Source organism: Nilaparvata lugens, chromosome 9, assembly GCF_014356525.2.
Source record: "Nilaparvata lugens isolate BPH chromosome 9, ASM1435652v1, whole genome shotgun sequence".
NCBI lineage: Eukaryota > Metazoa > Arthropoda > Insecta > Hemiptera > Delphacidae > Nilaparvata > Nilaparvata lugens.
This window is the reverse complement of record NC_052512.1, coordinates 13701835-13709370: the sequence shown is the minus strand read 5'-3', so window position 1 is coordinate 13709370 and position 7536 is coordinate 13701835.

The window sequence follows — 7536 nt, the reverse complement described above, 5'->3', positions numbered from 1 at the left end:
AGCATAGTAAATAACAAGAAGGAGAGTTTAATAGAAAAGATTAAGAAATTGAGAAAGGTGATCAGTGACAAGCATAAAAGCCTGATTAATTTTGAAAAACGAACGGATGAATTCAATAGGAAATCTCTTTCGCCATTAATAGAACCTATAATTGAATTGGGAAAAACCAAATCTAGTTTGCACTCTAATCATGATTTTACACCTAAAAAGGAAGAAGTAAAAGAGGAACAAGAGAGTATGGAAATTGATGATAATGAGGAGGGGGATGAAAAGAGTTATGAGAGTTCAACAGACAATTTTTTAAGCTCGACTAAATTTGAAAACAGTTTACTTGGTTCTAGCAGAAACGATGATGTGCTGTCACAATATCTAAAAACGTTTCATGCGGAAAAATTGAATAATTCAATCAGTTATGGAATTTCATATAATTCTAAAGATGACGTGTATTATATTGGAAATCAGCAAGTAATATTCAATAACAGTTATATAGATATTAATAATGAAAGATTCCGTTTAACACATGGTCTACTTGAGTTATTATTCAGTGCGAGACCAAACTCAAATCTTTATAATCAGAGAGATCTGGATAAGTATAAAAAAATCTTAACACTTACAGGCATACATTTAGATCGAAGAGGCTATGTTAAACGAAATCAGGGAATTAAATCGCAAATGATTCAAAAGTTATTTCCCAGTAAAAAAATTAGTAAAAAGAAGGGTTGGGGTTTATTGAAATTTGCAAAAAATAATTCTCATGAAAGAATTTATCAATACTTTGATAATTTTGACAAATAAGTGGAAAGATTAAATTTACTCTATTCCTCAAAAGCTAGTGGCAACACCGGGCATGATATTGAGATCGCGTCTATAATTGAAGAGCTAAAAGAAGCAAAATTAATTGTTTAGTGTTACGATGACTCTACATCGATTCGGACGAATTGATACGGCTAGTGCTAGCGGAGCTGTTGCTAATCTTACGTGTGATATTGACTCGATAACACAGAAGATAATCGAATCAATAAATCAACAAGGAATCAGCGAAGCTGTGAAATTTTATTTAGATTCGCAAATAACCAAACTCGTTTCGGAAAATACAAAGAATATTGGAGTGAGCATAATTGAAAGAGAACATATTCTAAGTACATTACAAAATTTCAGTGCTAATATCGATAAAGCTATTGCAGAGAGAACTCAAACTCTAGAGAGTGCATTAGGAGAAGTGAAAACTTTAACAGACAGCTTTTCATCTCAGTTGCTCAGTATTAACAACGATAAAGTTGATAAAGCTTATTTAGATGAGAAATTAAAAGCCGTATCAGATAAAATTAAGAATTTGGAGGTGCTGGACAGAAACTATCTCAATACTAAATTAAAACAACTTAGTACAGAAATTTTTACTAAAGTAAATGAAACACAGCCATCGGGAATTGATAAGCAATATTTAGAATCTGCTTTGCAGAAATTGATTAGTTCTTCATTAACAAAGGAAGAGTTTGAAAAACGATTATCTGAAATGGCGAGTGCAATAAAAGCTAATATTATGGAAGGTATTGAACAGTTCATTACAAAAGATGCTATTGCTATTCTAATTAAGCAAATTGCAGAAAAGTATGCAACTAAAAATGATATAGGAGATTTTATTAAGAAAAACGAGATGGGAGTCGCTGTGAAAAGCGTTCGTGATGAAATAGCTGAGGCAATTAAAAATTCGGAAGAGGGTACTGTCATGAGACTGCAATGTTCGGCTCCATTCATTGAGTATCTAAATTTATTCATTCACAGAATCGCCCTCGACATTGTATCCAAATACGCCCAGGTAAGTTTTCACATGAACTGGATTGAGGCAAAAGAACATAACCTTTCCGAAAATCAGGTAGTGCAAATTATTACAGAAAAAATGGATTTAGCCAAATATAAAGACTTTATATTGGGGCCAAAAACATAAAATCTTGTAAACAGTTGTGTGAGAGAGAGTGAACGATATGTTGTTTCAGTCTAGACAACCGTGATTGATTGTCGAAAACATAAAATTTATAAAGAGCGGTAACCATTGTAACGCATAGCTGCAAGAACAAGATGATGGTTTCACTTTAACTGGCAGTAGTGTATGGCCGATCAAAGGGGAGAACAGTTGAGAGCTGAGTGTTCTCTCCTTCACTCGTCATTCGTAGCGCAGAGATTGCTGCGCGGAGAGAAGCATATGGTTTCACTTAAATCTGGCAGTATATGAATGGCGGATTAAAAAGGAACTCAGTTACTTCACTGAGTTCTCTCTTCACATGGCTTTCGCAATAGAGGAAAAGCAGTAGATATGGCAACGTGCCAGGGGCTCGACTTGGGTGCAAGTCAGTCTGCTGCTTGTGTGAGAGAGAAACACATAGGAGGCGTATCACAATTTCTCTCTCTCTATAACCTTGACGTGTGCGCTGGATTTCACTACGTATCATCATTAGATAAGGAAAGTGTAGCATGCGTCGAATTCCATTAAGTTAATTGCAGGAGGTGTGTCATTTGGTTCTAATCGTTCGAGCTGATAAGACGAAAAAATGACTGGTTATTTTGATTGCACAAGTTTTAATGAATTCTCAATTGATGCAGACCAGCAAGTCAATTGGGGTTTTGATTGTTACCCTTTTGATTGGTTTAGAGTAACAAAAGTTACATTTCCCGATAATGGAGAAATTCACATTAAAATTATTGATATTGATAGCGAAGGTAATAGCACACTATCAAATTGCCGAATGAGTATTCTCTAGTCTTAAACAAGCATAAGCTTAAAAGTTTTCTTTCTCGCTCATGGGAACTAAATGTTAGCGGAAATAGAATTTTCCTAAGAGAACTGTACAGTGATTGCAGGGATTGATGATTTGTCCACACCAAGTAATATAGGTCTGAGGATATCTATACCTATTTTTGGATATGCTTGTTCATTCTAAATTTACTATAGATATTCTCGGAGAAACACTTTACAAAAAAATATCGCCCACAGGTTTGTACAGCACATAGAAAATTTCAATATAAATTTGTGAAATTTTTCTAACTGTGGGGCGGAAAGCAAACAATTGAATTAATTTGCAATCACTTTAATTTTACAGTATAAGTTTTATTAGATGTAGTAATATGGATTCACTTTAATTTGACAGTAGAGAATACAGATTCACTTTAATCTGTCAGTAGAAAGGGAAATTTTTTCCCTCAGAGAATACAGATTCACTTTAATCTGTCAGTAGAAAGGGAAATTATTTTTTCCTCAGGGAAATTATTTTTTCCCTCACTGAGAGAGAGAGATCACTCTCTCTCTCTTCATCCCCCTCGTCCTCACTGGGGGAGGGGAAGAGATTAGATAAGATAAGATAAGATAAGATAAGAGAGAGAGGTAGATTAGATTAGATAAGATAAGATAAGAGAGAGAGGGGGAGGGGGGAGGGGGAGTTTGCAGGGGGGTGGGGGAGGGGGGAGGGGGGAGATTGCGCAAAAAAACCCGTCTTAAATCCTAGTTTATATCTACTTTCACATCCAATCCGTTATCCACGCACCACCCACACAGACCATCCACATCACTCTGCAAGAGCTCACAATCAACAATATCACTTATTCTTCTGAACAGCTTCACATCATCGGCATATAATAGAACATTAGAGTGTTTTATGACATTAGGCAAATCATTAATGAATAACAGAAAAAGCAATGGTCCCAAGTTCGATCCCTGAGGAACCCCAGAAGTATTCACAAAACAGTGTGACCGGTAATTCAGCATCTGTACATACTGCCATCTCCCAACAAGGTAAGTCTCGAAAAAGGAGAGTAGGGACATACTAAAACCAAATAGGGATAGTTTCTTCAACAATATGGAATGATTCACGGAGTCGAATGCCTTTGACAGGTCAGTGTAAACGACATCAACCCTACCACCAACATCTAAAATCGACAAGACTCTCTGAGTAAATTCAACCAAGTTGGTGGTGGTTGATCTACCTTGACCAAATCCATGCTGAAAGTCACTTATTCTATTCTGACTAAATATGTAATTGTAGAGAATCATTTCGAATACTTTGGCAAAACAGTTCAATATACAAATAGGACGATAATTATTGACAAGATTTCTATTACCAGACTTGGAGATTGGAACAATTCTAGATACCTTCCACTTATCAGGGAAAATATTTGATTCAAGGGAGAGGTTAAAATGATAAATCATTCTGTAATATTACATTTTTTTTCTCACATTGGAATCGAATCTTCAATTCGATTTCTATGAAACTTTATAGTAAATATCAGAGTCATCAATAGACGGACAAACTTTTCGACGGAGAATTTTTTTATCGTAAATGATTGTTGCATTGTTCCATGGTGTCACCGAGGCTTGGTTAGCAGAATTAATAGATAAATAGTTTATTTAAATAGAGAATATATATGAAAAATTAAAATAACAGTTTCAAAATAAAGTTTTATTGAGAACAGATGTAGGGTGTGAATTCTAAACTTGTAAGTTATAATTTTTTGGTGACGTGTCTGTAAAATCGACACCGAACCAGGCTTTGTTCTGACTTGTAATTTTTAGCCGGTGGCTTCCTTCCTCTCTAGAAAAATGGCTGGCTACGTGTGTTGTTGTAAAATTTTGCTCTGAATCATTTTCGTTTATTAATGTTTTAAATTGAGTTTTAAAAAATTTATAGTGTTCTATTTTGTTCGTATATTGCTATTTGTGTATTCAAGCCAATAGCCACTGTTTTTCAACTGTAAACTAGATAAGTATTTTAGTTCGTAGTAACTCTGAATAATTAGGCTTATAAGATATAGTTCTTTGTGTATTTGTAAAAATTCATCTGAAGATTATAAGTTCATTTGCTCTGAAAACTGGATTTCTCATTCATAGGCGATAGATCCATTCATGATTTATCAAGAATCTATTACATTGGAGCCGACAACTATCCTTAGGTTAATAGGTGTTGAATGCTATTCCAACCGATTTAAGGAAAAATTGGTAGCACGGCAAATGTTACCCCTGTGGTGGGACAGAATTACAAAATAAATATGTCCCAAATGGTACACCATGAAATCCCTGGTTATAGAAATTATTAGTAGATAGATATCTTGATAGGTTATGAATGGTTTGTTGCTGAGTGGGAAATCGGTTCAAGAGAGATCAAGTCCTAATGAATATATTATCTGTGCAGACTAGCAAAATGGCATATAATATGAAAAATATTAAAAAAGATGATGACTTAATAGCTGCCTTAACACAACTGTTTGATAAGCAAGAGGCTAAGTTAGACCAAATGTTTAAAAATCAAAATGCTAAGTTAAATGCTAGGTTTGATGAGATGAAGCAAGAATTTGCTAGCATTAGACTAGAGCAGGCTAGTATAAACCTTCTATTGAAAAATGCACATGAAACATTGAGTGATAATCATGAAGATGAAAACAAATTGAAGCAGGATAATAGTAGTGTTAAGATACAGGATCAACTCATTCAAGTTTCTGACAATGTAGGCCTAGTTACTGTTGTTGAAAAAGTCAACCTTAATGAGATAGTAGAATTGAGTAAAGAAGTAGGTAGGGAGTTGTCTTCACTGAAAGTCAACTATCATGAAAGTAATATTGCTACATTGAAGGTTAGGAAAACTATGAACAAAGTGAATGATTACATGAGACAGGTTTCTGTGGAGGTTAGGAACAATGTAAACAAAATGAATGTTGCTTTGAGTCAAGTTGATGAGTTCAACTTTCAACTGAGAATTGAAAAGGTGTATGCTATGCATTCTCAAGTGAACATGACCAACTTTTGCAAGCAAAATGGCTTTGTTAAAACAAATGAACCCATGAATAAAATTATGTTCTTGAAGAAAACAAAACACAAAGTCACCATTGATGTATTAGTATTCAAAGGTTGTTTCAAGTTGCTTATTTACAAGATGATGACTGTGAGTCACATGATGAAAGGGTATTCCCCAGCACACAATGATTAGGAATCCTGTGTTATGCCGGGATTCAGAATAGCATAATCGCTACGCAGTGTATGGTAAGAGTCCATAATTGTGTCTTTTTTCTTTCCTGTAGCCTATTTTTCTTGGCCCTTAATCTTTTCAAATTTCGATTCTTTCCTGTCTTTGTGTAATGTTCAGTGAAATTCTTCTATGATGCATATCTTAACCAATCTTGTCCATAGTCATTTAAATTTGTATTTTTCTGAAATAATTTTGGAAGTTAAAATAGTAGCTTATTTTCCTAATCTTTAAATTGTTGATAAAACTTAACTTTTCCAAAATCTATCCATTGTAGTGTAAATAATTGTTTGCTTGTGACATATTTTTTCATCATGTATCACTTATGTGAAGTGTATCAATTTTGTGTGTGTTGTTTTAGGGAATTTATTTACCCAGTTTTCTTTTTCTCTTTTTTGTATTTTTTAGGGAACTTATTTACCCATTATTCATCTTGATCATCTTTGTATTATAATCTTGAAATGTTTGTACTTATTATACAGTCTTTAAATTATAAATTATGTTATTATAATAAATAAACTTCAAAATTTGAAAGTATTAATGAATTCTGTAGCCATATATATGTGATGTATTAATGAAAGTTAGCTTGAATAATAATGTTTTTATTGAATAAAAACGTTGTGTTATATTATAAATTGAAATGAGTTAAAGGCTAAAATTTTTCTAAAGTGTTTTGTAATTGATATTTTTTTTTAAATTTTAAAACTGTTTGTTCTATAAATTTTGATATGATTGATTATCGTTTGAAATGGATGCTGGAGTGTATGTAGAATTTTTAGTGGGGTTTGTTGATTAGAATTTTGCTGGTATGTGATTGTTTTTTGAGATGGAAACCCATTATTGCCTAAAGAAGGAATAACAGAGGTTATGACTTAGAGAGGCAGTAATGAGATAATATTTTTTGTGTTGATTACTTATGTTGATTGCCATAGATGCAAAAATAATGATTAATAATGTTGATTGCCATAGATGCAGTTTACTTATGAATATTGTTTGCCTTTGAAGCAAAATATTATTGATGTTTTGAATGATTTCTTGTTTAATGATTGATAGTAAAGTTTTGTAATGAAATGTAGCTTGTGTTTAGAACACTGAAAAGTCGAAATAAACTATAGTATCCAACAAACGATGATTAACAATATTAAATAATTTGCTTTTTATACAATTTTTGAACACAAAATTAAAACTGAATAATTTTGAAACCCTGAATGATAAATCATAAATGTGAAATGAACTTGCTATAAATGCTATGAATGAAATGTTATACTAAATGATAATGAAATGCAGATATATTATGAAATGATTGTGAATAGAAGATCAATTGTCTGAAATTATTGAAATATATATTGAAATTAATTTTTGTTGTGATGATCTGATGTTTTTTACAATTTTGATAATGATACAGGGTGTTATGAAATTCTATTTCTATTTTGAAGAATGGATTAAATTTTGATATTTGAACAGTGAATAGATGGAAATGAAATTTTTTTTATAGTGAAAATTTGTAATTGATATGTCCATATTTCACAAT